Source organism: Octopus sinensis, linkage group LG2 (genome assembly GCF_006345805.1).
Source record: "Octopus sinensis linkage group LG2, ASM634580v1, whole genome shotgun sequence".
Classification (NCBI taxonomy): Eukaryota; Metazoa; Mollusca; class Cephalopoda; order Octopoda; family Octopodidae; genus Octopus; species Octopus sinensis.
This window is the reverse complement of record NC_042998.1, coordinates 113,200,340-113,220,124: the sequence shown is the minus strand read 5'-3', so window position 1 is coordinate 113,220,124 and position 19,785 is coordinate 113,200,340. Positions and strand designations below refer to the sequence as shown.

The following is a 19,785-nucleotide window of genomic DNA, read 5'->3' as shown; positions in this document are numbered from 1 at the left end:
ATAGGAGTTTATCTAAGTATCAAATTAAATTTTTTCAGGTAATCTTTTTTAATCAAACAGTATCATCATCATCATTTAGCATCTGCTGTCCATGCTGGCATGGGTTGGACGGTTTGACTAGGGCTGGTAAGCTGAGAGGCTGCACCAAGCTCCAGTTGGATTTGGCATGATTTCTACAGTTGGATGCTCTTCCTAATGCCAACCACTCTGAGAGTGTATGAAAACCCCTCACATATATTCGATAAGAAGTAATAGTGCTCAGGACACTCTAGTCCCATTTATTTCAAACATGCAACAACTTCTAATTTCCTTTAAAAATATTTTTAACAGAAGTTTTCAGAGAGGGAATAAGTCGATTAAATTGACCCTAGTTTTTGACTGGTATTTAAAAAAATTTTTTTATAGACCAATAGTAGGATGAAAGGCAAAGCTGACTTCAGTGGGATTTAATCTCAGAATATAAAAGCCAAATAGCTACTGTAAAAACATTTTCCTAAAGTTCTTGTGATTCTACCAATCCACCACTCAACATAATAATAATCCTTTTTACTAAAGGTGCAAGACCTGAATTATGGGGGAGCGGGGCTAGTTGATTATATTGACTCCAGTGTTTCACTGGTACTTAATTTATCGAACCCAAAAGGATGAAAGGTAATGTCAACCTCAGCAGAATTTGAATTCAGAACGTAAGAACGGACGAAATGCTGCTAAGCATTTTGCCTGGCGTGCTAACAATTCTGTCAGCTCACCACCTTAATAATAATAATAATAATAATCCTTTGTGTTATAGGCACAAGGCATGAAATTTTGTGGAGAGGGGGCAAGCCGATTACATTTTATCAAGCCCTGAGGAAAAGAGGTGGGCAAGACCTCCTGTCCACCTCCCAAAAACCACCCTTTTTTTTTACATTTTTTTTTTCAACACAACCTCCCCCACTTTTCTGCAACGGGGAATACCAATTGGCAAAAATTGGCATTTTTAAATTATCACCCCCACTTCCTTCGTTTTTTACATTTTTTCAGATTGTTCTTTTAAATATGCAGAAAAATACGGAGATTATGATTCTGAAACCAAAATTTCCAAAAGTTTTTGTAAAAGTAAAAAAAATTTTTTTTTTTTTTCCTGTAGTTACAGTTAGGGTCAGGGTTTTAGGGTTAGGGTTGGAGTTTTTAGGGTTAGTGTTGGGGAACAAAGTCAAAATTTACGAATTTTTTAGTGGGGGGAATTTTACAATGCCGATTTTTGGCAATTTTCTGGAACCTCCGTATCCGAAAACGGGGTTTTTTGGCAAAAAAATAAAAAATAAAAAAAATTTGTAAGAAAATGGGGCTGGGGGAGGAAAGTCTTTCCAAAAAGTGAAGTCAACTTCGGTGGAAACTGAGCTTCGAATGTAAAAATTAGATGGAGGAAAAAAATGTAAATAAAAAGGGTTTCTAAATTTAGGCGCACAAGGCCAGCGACCTCTTTGAATAATAAATGTATATTAAAACAAAGAAATCCAGAAAAGATGAGCCCTCAAAATTGATATCGCTGAAATATTTTGTGCTAAAAAAAAACTTTCCGGAACAGTTCTCTCGCAGTTGAATTTCAGAGACGATAGAATAGCGTAGTTATTTTCATAAAATCTGAAAAAGTCACCACAACAAACTAAAGATACAGGATTGATGTATCATCGTTCATCATCGTTTAACGTCCGCTTTCCATATATATATATATATGTGTGTGTGTGTGTGTGTGTGTGTGTGTGTGTATGTGTGTGTGTGAGAGAGAGAGAGAGAGAGAGAGCAATCCATGATTAAAACGCGCATCCTTTTACTTTATCAAAACGTAGCTAATATTCACTATTACTTTGTGTGGTGACGGCGGAAGAATTTTCTTAGACGTCGTGATGCGGTCGGCTTGCTCGTCACAAGGGCGCAAGTATGAATATAATTTTGTGATATATGTATACAGGGAGTCATTTTTGTATTGTCCATGATGGGGGTGAGTAGATGTATCAGAACATTTAGAATTTTGTTAAAACAGGAAGGCTCGATCATATTATAGATTTTGGCTCCGATTTCAAGTAGGTTAAAAGCAACCGCAGGAAAGTCTATCGTGAAGTAAACAATAACAAAAAATGCACAACAAAGCAATAAAAATAAACAACGAATTAAAAAAAAAATCCCTCTTAAATTACACCAGAAAAATTTCTAATGACAAACAAAACTGGCCGCAGCACGGCGTCTAAAATAAAAATTCATCCGCGCCCGTCAAACGTTGAAAATTCATACCCATCAACAAAAGCGAAAACTTTTAGATTAGTGAAAGCGTTAAAAATTTTGCAGTATACTGGGTAAAATGGAAATTCCGCATTCATTTCTTAGTGCAATTACAAGAATAAATGAAAATTATACCACTAGGAATGTGTTCTTCTTAGCCACCACCACCCGCTCGCTCGATTTCTGAGCGTCTTAAATTCGTAAAACTTTGTAAACATTACGAGTGTTTATTTCTTCCTTCCAGAAAAGGCGTCGAGCAAGAAACTGATGTATAGCTTCCTTAAAGACAACCTACCAATAATTAAGTAAGAACTCTAAGAGGAGAATAATATAATTTAAAGAATTCACGAATCAATTTCACCAAAATGTCAACTTTTATGCTTACAAAGAAAAAATTAATGCTTGCTTGTAATGTAAGGCAAACAGCTAGACGTATGTTTTGGTTTTCATTAGACTTCTTCATCAGTATAACAGTAAACGCATGTTTACTCAAAACGAAAGATGGTTTTTTTTATTATTATTTACAAGTTATATTTTTTCAACTGATGTACCCGGCAATGATGTAAAGTGAAAACATTCTTAGACAAATGGAAAGAAACCAAGAGAAGTTCTGTCAAATTTGAAATGCTGTTGAAGCAAGCCTTAAACTTCTATCGGTGGTGATATGACGTCATTGTCATGTTGGACCGAATGTGTGTAATTATTAGTTTTTCCATCGGTTAAGATTACTGTCCATATTTGAATTCTAACTTTCGTCAAAGAGAATTCTTTCGCGAAATACGGTTCTTAGAATTCAGATATCAGCAGTTATAAAAACCCCGATTTTGGGGGAAATAAATCGGTGTTCGCTGGTCGTCTAACATGATCCCACGACACCCACTTTCATGAGATGGTTATAACGAAGCTAAGTATTTTGTTTAATTCAATAATGCTATATTGAATTGTTTCTTTAAAACTCTTCGTAGCTTAGTTATGAAGAAAGCACTAGATAATCCAATTTTTATGTCGTAAACTCTGTACGACAGTTTTCTTTTTTAAAATGAATTGTAAATATTATTAAATGCACGTAAATAAATTTAGTATAGGATTTCTTTATCTTTATTTCTTTAACCTATTAAGAAAACATTTCTGTACTTATTGAAACAGCTATTATAGCGATGAAAACATGCACGTTCAGCGTCCTGGTGTATATAACGCACCACAGCGTTTTCATAGGCTGAGCTAGAATTTATGTATGGTGGTGATCAAATACTTTATAATTAAGTTGTAAGTGACTGGTTTATCACCACAGATTCCTGCTAAAGAAGTATTCATATTTATTATATTTCTAGTCGTAAGTAGCATGTCATCATTTAACTTATCGAATACGTTATAAACAGATTAAATTATCAAATTGTTATAGATAGTCTCACACTGTTATAAACTGCCACTCGTCCTTTTTCTCTATAATCTGTTATACTGTCATTGAATTCACATTATTTTGCTGGGGTAGTCTGCGACAGGGCGCGCGCGCGCGCAGAGGGAAATTTACCATACGTCCTGGTGTCATGTCCGATGAGCAAATTTGTCCCTTTCGACACTAGAATGTGCACAAATCGGATACAAACTCACGCAATTACTCGCGTCATATCCCTGTCTAAACCTAAATTTACTATGTGAACAGTGAGTGTGTGGTGGTACCTAAGTCGTAATAGCAAAAGTGGATAGGTATTTATTATAGTTTAAAGAGACTGGGACCCTGGATATATAATGACTTATTCTCAAGATTCAGTATATGTTATACTATAAATGGTAAGCCTTCGCACGCGCGTCTACTTACTGTTCTGATTGTCCTGAAATGTGTTCGAGTGTTAGGCTTTTAATACTTTCAGCTATGTAACAAAACTGACAGCATAATCAAAATCTTTAATATAATGAAGCAATGTTATGAAGATCTATAAAGTTATGCATCAAAGCAGAAATGATCACATTTTATAAAACGTAGGATTTCAACGCGTCAGATGATGACCACCGTTATAGGGGAAAAAAGAGGGTTGGGACGAATTTTTTTTAGAGATAATCATGAATATTTCACAGAAAATATGATTAGTTGGTTTACATAATCCCTAATACAATCTCTCATCTATTTAAGACAGAAAGTCATTAGCTGGGGGAAATACACTAACCCCCAAGTATCTTTGAAAATAAAATACGTCTTCGTCAGTATTATTCTGCTTGTCACCACATGTGATCGAATGTTATGCTTTTCAGAAATAAGGATATGTATAAAATATGAAATTTTAGTGTAGACAGTTTATAGTTTATAACTCGTGGGTGTAGTTTACTAATACACACATATCTGAGGAAACAATTTACCTTATTAATAATAACGCTGTAATTCTTGCATAAGGTATTAAGTGATTTTATGTAAACAATAGCTTATGGAATCTAAGGATCCTTGAAGATTAGAAATTGCTGCATGTAAAGAGATGAGAATTCAAATTTCACTTAGTGACATTAATTATTCTGTGCCGTTGATTAACCTAACTAAATGGGCTTTTTTCTCGTAAAACTTAACAAATAAAGACCAGCAAGGAAAGTGTGCGAAAAAGAAAGAACAGCAAAAGAAATAAAGTTAATTATTGTTGTCAACGAAGAAATGTCATTTTCAACTATACAAAAACAAAAAAATTGCACAATATGACCATGGTTTGAGCTTAAATTAGAATTTCTTACATTATCTAAAAATCTCACACATTTTGTGGGTGGGGGAGGAGGTCCATTTTTACCAATTTTAATACACAAGTGGTAATACAACTATGTCGCATTACAAAGTCGAAATAACGAGGAATCTGTACGTGGTCCTTCCCCCATACACACACACTAGAAACAACAGCTAAGTCTCTCTTGAAACACACCCCAGCTGTCTTACAAGTGAAAGGGAACACATTGAATCATGTCTCACGCATACTGTTTAAAAAAGGATATCACCACCAAAACAAAGGATTCGAAGGCCAGGTTTTGAACAACTTTGATCGTAGAGTCTCCTCAATCGAAGCTGGCCTAGGATGAACCAACAACAAGAATTGGAAACTAGGGTGTGAGATTTTTGTTTTTTCAGTATCACGTTGAAACTCATCACGAAGCTTCTATTTCATCTACTACTTTGAAGTACATTCTAGTGTAAAATACATTTACTGAACACTCAATTAACAGGAGAAGGGGGAATAAAATTGACTTCTGTACACTTTCCTTTCTCGAGCAGGAACTGAAACAGATTTGTAAAATTAATTCACGAAGGAACTCTCAACTTTTCTCGTACTTACAGCTTCAAGTGTCCTTAAAATGAATGCAAAACAGCTAAATGCGTGATCTGAAACGTATGTTGGGAGCGTCCGAGATCGCTCATAGAGTAATAATTATTTCTAACATCGGCAAAAGGCCAGAGGAGTAGTTAGTCGATTAAATCACATCCAAATATGGAGTGGTACTTAATTTTATCGATTGCGGAGGGATACAGGCAAAATTGACCTCTGTGGAATTTGAACTTAGAACATAAAGAGCCGGAAGAAATACCATGAGATATAAATCTAAAAAAGGTACTCAAAAACGCCCCACAACCTGGATTACCTTGATCTCGAGGATAGGTGCCCTTTCCTAGCTGTCGTTCTCCAGCCTATAGCCAAATGCTCAGAGCAGGCCCGTTCACGCGCACCATCTTCGCTACTCTCACTCACTTTTTCAAGATTTACTCGGGATATGAGTGGGGTAAGCCGCATTTAACTTTCCACTTTTACTTTTTTTTTTCTAAATGAAACTTGGAAAAGTTTGGTTCAAGAGAAAAATTTGTCTTCAGTCCTTTTAACTCAGTTTATCCCACAACCTATTTCGCCATAGCTACCAGACAGAGAAAATTGACCGTCCTTCTCGGCCAAAAAAGAGAAAACTTACCGTCCTTCTCGGCCAAAAAAGAGCAAACTGACCGCCCTTCTCGGTCAAAAAAGAGCAAACTGACCGTCCTTCTCGGCAATCTTCACGATGAACTCGGCCTAGTTGATAGATCTGTCCCACTTGCAACAGCAGCTGATAGACAAAAGTAACGCTCTGACACAATGTGCGCGTGCAGAGCAGTTTCGTCACTTCGCGCGTATATCGGACGGGCCCGAAGAGATTTATCATCTCGAGCTGGTAATGCCCTCCGGCAGCACTTCCAGGGCAGAGTTTTCTGGCAGTTATCTAATAGTAACAAATGTTACTTATTTCAATTTTGAAAGAGGGGTTAGTCGAAAGAATCGACCCCACAAAAAAATAAAGTTCATCTTAGAGGGATTTAAACTTAGAACGTAAAGAACCGGAAGTACCACAAGGCATTTTCCGACGCTCTAATGACTTTTTAATCCACTACTACTACTACAATGTCTGGAACTTGGAGGGGGATGGTCGATTATATCACCCCAGTGCTCAGATGTCTCGAAAGAATGGAAAGCAGAGCTGACATCGGCGGCATTTGAACTTAGAATAAAGCCGGAAAAAAATGCCGCTAAGCATTTTGTCCGGTGAGTTAATGATTCTGCCAGCTCGCCGCTAAATAATATCAATAATTCTTTCTAATTTTGGCACAAGGCCAGCAATTCTGAGAAAGGGACAAGCTAAAACTACTACTACTACTACTAATAATAATAATAATAATAATCCTTTCTACTTTAGGCACAAGGCCTGAAATTTGGGGGGGGGATTACTCGATTACGGTGTTTCACTGGTGCTTAATTTATCAACCCCGAAAGGATGAAAGGCAAAGTCGACATCGGTGGAATTTGAACTCAGAACATGGCGACGGGAGAAATACTTATATCTTTACAACCCACAAGGGGCTAAACACAGAGAGGACAAACAAGGACAGACAAACGGATTAAGTCGATTACATCGACCCAGTGCGTAACTGGTACTTAATTTTTCGACCCCGAAAGGATGAAAGGCAAAGTCGACCTCGGCGGAATTTGAACTCAGAACGTAACGGCAAACGAAATACGGCTACGCATTTCGCCCGGCGTGCTAACGTTTCTGCCAGCTCACCGCCTTAATAATAATAATAATAATAATAATAATAATAAATAGTTTATGACACAGGACAATGAGAAGCGGTGTTGTGTAATCGATTAGATCCACCTAATATATGGATTTACTTTATCGATTACAAAGGGATGGACGCAACGGCAAAAATAGCATATGCAATAAATTGAACAGGCTAATCAATTAATTACTATGTTATGTAGTAGTTAGTCCAGTATTTTGCTGTTTCTACCATTCGATAAACCTAGTTAAGCAACTTCTCTATCAAAGTTCTTCATGGAAGTTTATTTATCAAATATAAACGATGTTGAAGCGGGTGTTTTAACAAGATTCAACCTAAGACGGGATCTTGACAGTTTTAACATCTTACTGCTAGCCAAGAAGCCTAGCTCAGTCTAGTTACTAGTTAATATAAGTTATCCTTTCTACAACATGTACAGGGACTGAAAGTTTTGAGGGAGGGGGTTAATCGATACCATCGATCCCGAATGGATAAAAGGCAAAGTCGACCTCAGCGGAATTTGAACTCAAAACTCGGACGAAATGCCACTATGCATTTTACCCAGCGCTGGAACCATTCAGCTAGCTCTCAACCACCCTTGAGAAGTTACGTACATTTTCATCACTAATATTAACAAAAACACTGTAAAATTAAGGAATGTTTAATTAATTTTTCGTACCAATGGCATTCGGCACGCTGACATGTCCTAAAATTATAAAAGTATTTCAAATAGTGTCACTATCACCCAACTTATGGAGCTGATTTCACTTTGTCGTTATTGACAATGAAAATCTTTAATAATTCTTCTCTGATATCTGTATTGAGCAAGAAACATTATAACAGGTTGAAAAAAAAATTTCCACACCAAATACCTGTTTCAACAGTAAGAATGCAAACTTTCCCGAAGGCTTATTTAGATATGGAAAACAGAAAGAAAGAAAGGAGTACTAATATTTATCTTGCATTTTCACAATTTTTTCTTTTTAAATGACTTGGGAGTAGGAAAAACAGAACCCTTTTTAGCGCAAGGAATTTATAGATCGGAGACCTATTTCGAATGTTTACTACAGAACAGACTCCGCTAAATATACTCAAGTAGCAGGTGGAAACGATAAACCGAGTACAAGTTTCAGTCTAAGAACAAGAACGATATTTCTGAGAGGCTTTCACGCCACCCAAGACATTTCTCACAGACATCCATACATTTCCGTCCACCGATTTTCACTCACAAATCTTTGGTCGACCAGTGTCACAAAGTATGAACGAACCCAAAATCATATGGTGGGGCAGCGAACTTCTGAACTATACAACCGCGACATGATATTTCTACAAAAAACAATTCCAAAAGATTTTAATATCGAAGTTCCTTTGACAATACTCTCCCCACCACAACTAGTTATACATAATATTACTTTGAGCCAACGTGGGAGCTTCTATGTGGTCGCCCAAGTTACTCGAAATAGCAGCCAAATGTCCCACAAACCTTAAAAAATTTTTTTTTAAAAAGACTGCTACATTGGACAATGTAGTTCATGATACACACAAAAACGTGTAGTCACAACTATGAAAATCACAGGCCTTCTCAATCTGGGTTCACCTGATGCTAAATAACATATGCTGATATTTTTTTTTATATCCAAGGTGGTCGTTTCCTAATCTCATACACCGCGATATTTTCCATGTAGCGTGTGTGCGCACGCGCGCGAAATTCTCTGTTAGCTTGAGAGTGGGGAGAGGAGGTCGGTGCTAATGATGATTGGCTTTACACAAAATCCTCCGCTAAATTTCGAATGCTATTTTCTAAAAAGAAAAATCACAAGCATTTCACTATCACTATTAAATGATATCAGGACTAAGCTATTGGCTTCAACACTGTTCGGCTAATTGAATTTATGCCTGTGAAATTAATGTATAAATGGCCCAGTGACATACAGAAGAATGTAAGTATGTACTCATGTAAATCCACATGTTGAATTAGCGTGACACGACTGCACTCTTGAATTATAGAGGTATTTGAGGAGAGAAAAGAATCAACTCCAATACCGGACTAGTAATTGATTTGTTTATCGACTTCCAAAGGCTGGAAGGCGAAGTTGGCCTCAGCTGGATCTGAACTCGGAGCGCAGACAACCGAGCGAATGACTACCGCAGAAAGGCTCTGACAATTCTGCTCATTCACTGCCTACGAGTTGATTGTAACGCTATAATGGAAAATGTAGTCCACCCTACGAAAACTAGTCTTAATTCAACAAAGGCAATTCACTCGCTCTCTTTAATAAAAAGATTCTATTTATATGCACCACCTGCTAACTACAGCCGCCAAAAGCATTTTGAAACGGGTCACAAACAAGCCTTGATATCTAAATTTCCGGACAACAATGTATGTAACGAGCATTAAGCACCCAAGGGGCTAAGGAGATTTTCGCACCTGACCTTGAAAAATAAAATGTATTCGGATTCCTAGGTATCAGAGATTACGAATTTGCAAAAAAAAAATTTAAAAAAATTAAATGTATTTGTTATATATGTGTGAATATTTCATTAAAGCAGGTATGTAAAGTGCACTAGGTGTTTTTCCGCGTTACATACATTCTTTAATATACAACAATACATTTAAAATTGGGGATGTAGGGGGTAGGTTGTGTGTGTGGGGAGTTAAAAATTTTGGGGGGGAAATTTTTTTTTTTTGTTGTTTTTGGCATATTCGCAATCTCCGACATGTAAAACCTAAGAATCACAAACTTTTTCAGAAAAATGCATTTTTCAAGGTCAGGTGCGAACCTACATCAGCCCCATATAAAGATGAAGTGATTAATGTTACAATGGTAGCCAAACGGGGACGTCATGGACCAAGCATACAAGGGGTGCTAGATTTTACAACTGCGACTGCTTCATAAACCTACCGCTACTATCACCACCACTACTTGCGGCGAGGAAATGAGGGAATGTCAACACGGTAGCTCGACTTGCTTAAAATAGCAGACAAGTTTCCTTCGAAATTACACCTGATCACCAATTTCAATAAATTGACTGATGAGTGAAAGAAAACCAACATTTCCGGGCACTTATTTGAGAGAGTGTGGGCTTTAATCCCGTGGTCGCAAATTTTTATGGACTAATTTTTGCCAAAGCAAAATAAATAAATAAACAGTTATTCTTTTATTCGTTTCAGTCATTTGACTGCGGCCATGCTGGAGCACCACCTTTAGTCGAACAAATCGACTCCAGGACTTATTCTTTGTAAGCCCACTACTTATTCTATGGGTGTCTTTGCCGAACCGCTAAGTTACGGGGGTGTAGACACACCAATATCGGTTGTCAAGCGACGGTCGGGGGGGGGGGACAGACAGACACACACACATATATATATACGGCGGGCTTCTTTCAGTTTCCGTCTACCAAATCCACTCACAAGGCTTTGGTCGGCCCGAGGCTATAGTAGAAGACACTTGTCCAAGGTGCCACGCGGTGGGACTGAACCCGGAACCACATAGCCACCGTAAAATAAGTTAGGCGTGGCCGTGTGATAAGAAGTTTGCTTCCCAAAAACTTGGTTTCGAGTTTAGTCCCACTGCGTGGCATCTTGGCCAAGTGTCTTCTACTGGCCTTGTGAGTAGATTTGGTAGACCGAAATTGAAAGAAGTGTGTGTGTGTATGTGCTTGCTCCATCCCCGCTTGACTACTGGTTTGCTTACGTCCCAGTAATGGTACAGAAAAACAGATCGGTAGAATAAGTACCAAGCTAAAAGAAGGAGAAAGAAAGTATTGGAGTCGATCCGTTCGACTAAAGATTCTTCAAGGTATGGCTGCAGTTGAATGACTGAAACAGATGAAAGATGAAGATAAATAAAATGGAGTTGAGTTCTGAGCTTTCAGTTAGGGACTTTTAAGAGAGAGAGAAAACAGTTGTGTAGTTATTAAAACATTTTCCTGTACATGCTTTTGCGATCAGAGCAATGGTTAAAGAAAATCATCCCAGCCAGCCAGCCACGACCATCCAATTTTGTTTTCAGGCACGTTATTACACGTCGGACTACATTAACGGGATGTAATTTCAGGAAGTGTTGGTTGGTATTTCTAGCAAGCTTAATGGCACATACAAGTAGATGCTCTCGTGTAGGTTGATGACACACTGAAACACTTTGGACACTTAGTCCCGCTCGGTTCGATGCCCAGTTCAAATTTGTCCGTCATCCTTTTTCAAGTCGATCACATTAAATATCCCAAGTTTGGCACAAGACCAACAATTTTGAAGGGTGGAGTGGTCGATTGCATCGACCCCGGTGCTTGACTGACCTCGAAAGGATGAACGGCAAAGTCGACCTCGGCAACATTTGAACAAATGCTAATCATTTTGTCCGACGCGCTCGCGATTCTGCCGCCAATTCGCTGTCTTGTATTAAATATCAATAACAACATAATGATATATACTCGGTCATCTACAGCCTTAACTTACAAGACACAAGATGCTAATTTAACCTTACTCCCGCTACTTCTATTCATTCACACCTACAAATTCGAAAGATTTCCTAAAGGCAGATCTACGTTAGTTGATATTAAACTCAACATGCATAAATAACTGGAACATTTAATATGGAGTCGTTAAAACGAATGCTTGCTTTAAAAGTTATTTTATAGCGGAACTAGTTCAATGCTCTTAAAACAAAAATAGCAGCTGCTCAAGCACAGACTTTAGTTTTCCAGTGTCACTTGTTAGTCAGGTTCACTCGAGTGAAGGAGTGAAGGGAGATAGAGAGAGATAGTAAATGAAGGAGATATACAAAACAGAGGGGGCGGGGTGGACGCGAAAGTATGAGTGAGTTGTTAGCTCCAGGTGAAACCCAACACAAGCAGACCTGATTTAAATCGTTCAGCCACGCGCACTAAAACGTTTTTGTGCAGAGAGAGAGAGAGAGAGTAACTCGGGCGACTTCACCTTAGTTATATAGCTAATATTTATTCACGTCAATTAAATTCTCTACGTTGTGAAGCAACCTGTTAGAAATAGCAGACAAATCTTCCTCAAGTCACACCCTACAGTCTTCTAAAAAGAACAGTGTATAAAGTGAGGATCATACGATTCTAGAAGATATGGTTACGAGTGGAGTGGTCTCCATGTGTCTGTTCAAGTTTGACCTTGGTCTAAACAACTGGCCCAATGCGTGGCGAGGACGTCAAAAAGGCGGAGACATACAGACATCTGGAAGATTTAGAGCTGTTTGACCGGAGAAGGACAACACTTCTAAAGGCCTGAGAATGACAGTTCTGGTGAGATTTGACAGGACTTTTATAAACTAACCTAGTCCAGTATTTCTATCGCATACTCTCCGTTGCCATAGAATACATAAAGTACCAAAAATAATACAGGTCTTTCAGTATTTTCACCCCTCCAACCCAACATGTTCACAGCTCGATTTCACCTCTTATTCCTCTATGGTTGATAGAATCAAATTTATTTGTTTTCCACTAATTCTTTCCCATTATCAAAGTTGGAACTCAATATGAAATCACATGGTGAAACTCACAAAACAAGAAGCTCCCGGAAAGATCACAGGCACCTCGACACCGTTTCACTAACAGCTTCTACTCACGCTGCAAATAAACGCTGTTTACAGGAAAGGTAGGAATGTCACACATTCACATTTCCCTTCTCTTCCTACAGTGTAAAGAATCTATCTATGAGCCAACAAGGAAGTCTCTAGATAGTTGCTCAACCTACTTAGAAATAGCAGCTAAATTTGTCCTAAATTCTACTCTACCAGATATGTAATCCTAGATATGTGTGAGCAAGGATAAGATAATCGGTCGTAGCTGGAACACCTTTGATAACAGACCAGCCCTCATCAAAATTTACGAGGCCATATATCACCACATATAAAGTACTTGAGACTGAATTTACAACGATCAGGTATAATTGCGAAGCACTTGTAGAAACCCATGATAAAAAAAAAAAATTCACTGAATAAAATACATGTTCCTCTTTATCATTAAGTATTTTTAAAAAATGCAAAATAGATATATGGACTTGTAAATAATTTATACATAGGCGCAGCCGTGGCTGTGTGGTAAAACGCTTGCTTCCTAACCACATGGTTCCGGGTTCAGTCCTATTGTGCGGCACCTTGGGCAAGTGCCGACCAAGCTTTTTGTAGATAGAAACTGTCAGAGATATATATGTGTGTGTGTGTTCCAACATCACAGCTTAACCAGTGCTGGTGTGTTTACGTCCCCATAACTTAGCGGTTCGGCAAAAGTGACCGACAGAATAAGCACAAAGAACAAGTCCTGGGGTCGATTTATTCGACTAGACTCTCCAAGGCGGTGTTCCAGCACGACCGCAGTCAAATGACTGAAACGTGTAGAAGAATTAAATAGACGAGCTCAGCAAAGGAAATAACGTTGCCTCTAAACATTTCTACGTAATTCAGAGAAATTAAAAAGAAAAGAAAATTCCACAAAATTCAAAGAAATCAAAAAAGTACCACAGTAGCTAATTACTTTTGATATGAATGTCAGGAGCACAGACGAGCAAGAGACGGATATTCAATGTTATCAATTATATCAGTAAACGCGCGCGTGTATAAAAATTAAAAAATTTAATTGTAATTCTTAGCGAAAATTTATTCACCGTTAGCTTCCAAACTGCAGCTCACATTATTAGCTATTTAAGAATTAAATAGACGAGCTCAGCTGAGGAAATAACGTAGAAATCTGGAGAGGTTGTTGCCTCTAAACATTTCTATGTAATTCAGAGAAATTAAAAAGAAACTAAAAATTTTTTTGCTTGCGTCGACAAGAAATAAACACAAACAGCTCCAAATTTGCTTGCAGTGAGATGTGTGGTTTCAGACAGGACCCTTCACTGGAAGATTAATTACTACCAATATTGAATTTATCAGCAGCGTCACCATTGTACGGTAGGAAGATTTGGCTGCTATTTCTAACGCAACGAATGACCATGTACTTTTGTACCACAGACGATGTTGTCATTTAATACAGCAACTCACTTTTACAGTTCTTAGTTATTAGACAGTGACCATGTTGAGATAGCCTGCGGGGTTTTTTAAATTAATTATATCGACCCGAGTAACTATTTTAGCCTGGCATTTATTTTATTTATTTACTGAATGGTAAAAATCACATTTCGATAAAAAACAAACGAAAAAAGAACCCAACTTAATACACCGGTATACACAGATGCGCACACATGCGACAGGCTTTTGCACAATTTCCATGAACAAAATTATGATCAAAAGGAATTTGTTAATTCGAATCTATAGTAGAAGACACTTACCCAAAACATTGCGCAGTAGGGACGAAGCAGGAATTACTTGATTGCATAGCGAACTTCCAAATCATGTGGCTATGTCTATAGTTCCCTCACAGTAGTTTATTAAAGAAAAACGGGAAAGACGATTCCCCGTCAATGATCTAAAACACAATAAACTACAAATACGATTCTGGTTAATCCTCAATCTTTCACCATTAGGAATAACTTGACGACGAAACTAGTGTTTGTGTAAAACCCAGTTAATTTTATCTAAGGGGTTGGCACTATCCTACAGTAACAACTTAGGCACCTTAATATGGGGTGGGGAGAATATTTTCTTCCAACCTGGCTAGATGTTACGACTCTTGTTTCAGGAGGTGAAAGTCGTAACATCCACTCATGCTGCAAGAAAATAAAACGCAAAGTATCTCCGATCTGTAACACCAAGTTCTTTTTGCTGATTACTAAATCAGCTGATCGAAATCGCTGCCTCTCTCCTAATGTGCGCGTCTGTCTCTGTCAGAAAGAAAGAGAGGGGGGGAGGGAGAGACTGAACAATCCGGATGATACTGTCAAAGCTAAACGGTACAAACAAGTCCAAATACAAAAGAACAAAAACCCACTCGTTAAAATAGGAGACTACTCGAAGTGCAATAGTCACAACCTTTTCATGCCAGTCCTTGAAATCGAGGGAAAGTCTAGAGAAACAACCAATGCATATAAAGATAAAAAGGTGATGTACAAAAAGAGTTGAGCTGATGGAGAGATCGTTTGGAGCATTTTATGCAAAATTTGCACAACATTTGGAAGCGGTATTTAAAAATCCCGAGTTCATTCGTAAAGGAAAAAAACACTTAAAATAAATGAAAACTCGTAAAACCCGACAGTGATGAAGTACTAAAAGTAGGAAAGAGGTATGTAAATACAGAAGACACCAAAGAACTGGGCCTTTATGCCGGTAACAAATGCATAGAAAGGGCGACAGACAAAAACTACAGCGATTTTTCATTTACCAATTTCGTAAGAGTATTCAATAAAAAGTATCTCCTTTGACAAATTGCAAAGTAAAATCGAAGACGCGATGCGAAAGGGTCAGTTTTGGTTTTAGATCTAGTTGAGGAAGAGTCAGTAACCTTTTTATAGGGCCTATCCTCGTATGAACGTTGGATATAATGACCGAAAGAGTGCGATCGTGAATACAAGCCACCGAAATGGGGTTTAACCAAAGGATCTCTGAATTAACATTACTCGACAGGGTTTGTTGCTCGGGGATCCAGAAATCTCTCCAGGTCGCTATTTCTCCTCTTTGAGAGGTCACAGCTATGGTACAACGGACATGTGACTAGAATGTCGTAGGAAAGGATAGCAAATCAAATTCTTCAAACCGAACCAACTGGCAGGAGACTTAGAGGGAGACTGCGAGGGAGATAGTCTCAGTCGGTCACGTTTGGGAATCCCAAGTACAATGACGGTTATTTCTGATAGGACCCTATGGAGGAGGTGCTGTCGGAGAACTCTATCCCAAATGTCCCTCCTAAGAATTGGGTGGAGAACATGGGTGGATGAATTGTGAGCTAGACAACTGGGGGGAGGGGGTAGAACCAGAGAAACTCGTGGTGTCAGCTATTCGTATATGTATGTGCAAGGCCGTAAGCTCATTTCGCAATAATGACGTCTTAGGTTTGATCCCTCAGCCTTATGTCTGGAAAATTAGGTAGCTGTTATGAATAAGTTGGGTGATGGTGAGTTTGAGGATCTAAAAAAATAAATTTTACGAGGTAAATGAAATTAGTAACAAAAAATAACTTCAGTCAAAATGATGATAATGATATAAATCATCGGCTAAAATTTCTATATAAATGATAGTAGTACTCATGACTTATAACATGAATGTATATACATCAGCGAACTAAATTTAACTTCAGGAAGCACTCAAAGCTCATTACTGAGCAAAATGAGGTGAAAAGAAGCCGGTTTATTTCTTCACCGTGAAACATTACTCGGGATACAATTTAACATTCTTAATCAGTTCATGACCACGAAGGTGGGGTTATAAAAGAATCTGAAGATAACTAAAAACAAAGATATTTAATAATGGTGATTTAGTTTTATGTCAGCCGCGATAAAAGGCGCTCCAGCTGTGACTATTCTATCCTTCCCCACCGAACATTAGTGTATCTAGAAATATATTATTCAATGTGCCTAGTTAGGGAGATGTGATTCGAGAGTGATTTACCTGCTGTGTCTAAATGGTCAATCGACCGAATAAAAGTTCTCTCACTGGTTCATAAGGAAAAAAAATTAATAAAGTGAATAATCTACAAAAGAAAATCTCAAGATCTTTTCTTTTTCTTCTAGTCTTTACAAAATACACTGCTTCATCCCCACATGCACACGTAAAGCGTTCACACTCTTGATCACATACAAACTCTCACACGAACACATACACACAATTTCAAAAGTATTAATCGGCTTTTGGTAACTTTTTGCCCGGTTAAAACCTCGTAACTCATCTCACAATATACAACTGAAATTATGAAATTGTGATATTACGAAAGGGTGATATCGGAACTGTTTGTGGCTAACTGTTTCTCATGTTATCACTAACGTTAAATAGACAATTTTAATGAATGAAGACCAAGTACTGCATAACACTTGTGTTTTAATCCGTTTATGAATACGATGGTAGTGGGGTGAGAGGTAATATTTGAGGAAGATTTAGCAGCAGTTTCTTGCAGATTGAGTGACTGTTTAGAAGCTTCCTCCAATTGAATCGAGGTAGTCTTTATTTACTGATCTCTTAATGAGTTCGGACTTTAAACTGTGCCCTTGGGGTTATCATGTATCTCTGTGGACTGGACATTACCATTCTGTTACTAGAAAATCTAACCGCTTCTTAGTCGAGGGGTTAGATTTAGGATAAACTAATACTGAATATACGCCCTGGGTATGACATTTTTACTGCATGCGGTGGAGTTGTGGGGAGCGTGGAGACGCCCTTTAAACCATTATTCCCTATTCATTCTGACTTGGAACGGTAGTGCCCAGCAGAGTCCCATCTATAGGTTAACAGATTTTTGTAAGGGTAGATTGAGCACCTTAGCTGCGGCGAAAGCAATCAATCTCAGAGAAGGGGAACTCTTCCAGCATGCCCTAAATCAGCACTAGAGAGTGTGATGACTGATCAAAACTAGTATGAGGTATGTCCAATAACAAATTCATACTATAGTGGCAACCATCTCATTCTGCCGTAGGCGGAAATAGCGGGAAATGATGATGAATACTAAATATAATGTAGCAGAAAGGACTGTCTTGATTAGAAAGCCGGTCCTATGATGCAAAACATTTCACACACGTGTAAATTACCTTCAGATAACTACAGCGGCCAAAATTATTCACAAAGCTTAAACGAATGTGTTGCAAAACAGTCGAAATAAGCAAAATCACAATCAAACATTTATAGATATACTTCAGAAAAATACACAATTTTGCAGGGGAAATGACCAATAACACTGACAATAACAACAGAAAGTACCGTTGCTTTCACGGTTCACAAAGTCTGCACAGAGTAGATTTAAAGATAAACACTTCACACACAAAATCTAAACAATCTTCAATAGAACACTAACGACATTAAAAGCTACGAAACTAAAAGATTTAATCACTATTCAGGACATTCAATAATTCAAGAAACATTGTGTTTCTACCAGAAAACTGAACACTCAGCAGTCTAATTATACAAAAACCAAGCAAGACAACCCTTATAGGGGTATTTTTTAAACATACGTATAAATTTCCATTCAACAGATATCACAAATGACATTCTTAAAATAGCGAAGGCATTATTCAAGATATGCTCAATTAAACTGTACGTGGAAACAGACACGTTTATTGTTATTATGATCCAAGCAAGCGTGTCCAAAAAGGTACGCGCCCCAAATACAAAACTTTTACGGTTACGATTTTACAAACACATATTCTTTGCTTTTCTTCTCATCATCACTCCGATTCTTTTTTTTTTGTTTTGTTTTTTTTTTTGAGGGGTGGGGCACACTTAAAACATGGAGATTACATTTCTGGGGAAAACATTTTTTATCCCTTCCCTCAAAATATCAAAACTGATGTCTTTATGGTAATTTTCCACTTTCTATCTGTGATGACAAACCGAAAGAAAACTGAAACGCATTCTTTCAAAAAAAAAAAAAAAAAAAAAAGCAACACAAAACTTTTATCATTAACGCGCTCTCGTATATGTGTACCACACAACACCATCGTCGAAACAGTTTACGTGATAACGAAAAAGTCTACGTGATCGCCTGATCAGCTAAATCTTACTCTATTTAACACTCGTCACTTTTGATCAAGGATCACTTAAAGCTAAAGACCAATAAGCACCCTCATAGGTTACACAATCCGACTACAACCACTTTTAGAAAAATAAATGTTTTGAAGCAGCTTAATGAAAGAGCGTGTTATTGCAAACGGGAAAGAACGATGATCATATTTCAAAATCCATTTAATTTTAAATTTACTTTGATCACGGGCAGAGTAAAATCAAATACAGAACAGAGTAAACACAACAGTATATAAATACATAAAAAACGAAAGCACATAGTGAATAAGTGAAGAATAATACGTAAAAATAATTCAGTCCACGATGCACGTTAAAAGTTAACAAAGTTGTGTAAGTTCATATCAATAATTTCATATTCCAATACTAGGAGAATGTATATTTACACAAACACACACACAAGAGTAATGTTCATTAGAATATCCACGAAGAAATTCATATGCAATAGGTCATAATTCAAACGATTTGAGTCTTTTTTTATTATTATTATTGTAGATATGCGTATAAATGATAATTACGAATACGTCCGTACGAGAAAGTTATGTGTGAACGTGCTTCTCATAATGTATGTCGATATGAATACGCGTGCGCAAGAACATTTTCCTCACAATGTATGTCACTATTGATATCTTTTATGTAGTGTATGTACGAGGGATAGTTCCTTCGGTTGCGGCGGCGAGGAGGTTATGTTCAACTACAGTCAGATTGTCAACAAGCGGTTTTTTTTTTTTAAACTTTGTGTGTGCGCGCGCGAGAATACAAGTTACGCCTGGCTTTGTTTATATCGTCACCTAAGTTACATTTCAAGTGACGCGCCTGCCTTCAAGGTATGCCTGCAAAGTTGCTGGCATG

General features: G+C 37.7%; 1 protein-coding gene and 1 long non-coding RNA gene across 2 annotated transcripts in view; one reads left to right on the top strand and one right to left on the bottom strand.

Annotated features, from left to right (window-relative positions):
• LOC115225670 overlaps positions 1–19,785 on the bottom strand; it is a 67,205-nt gene that overhangs the window by 10,013 nt on the left and 37,407 nt on the right. The window lies entirely within an intron of this gene.
• Positions 1,839–11,069, top strand: LOC118761225. The gene is made up of 3 exons (XR_004997225.1): positions 1,839–2,567; positions 10,255–10,259; positions 11,055–11,069. It is a non-coding gene; the product is annotated as an uncharacterized LOC118761225 (long non-coding RNA).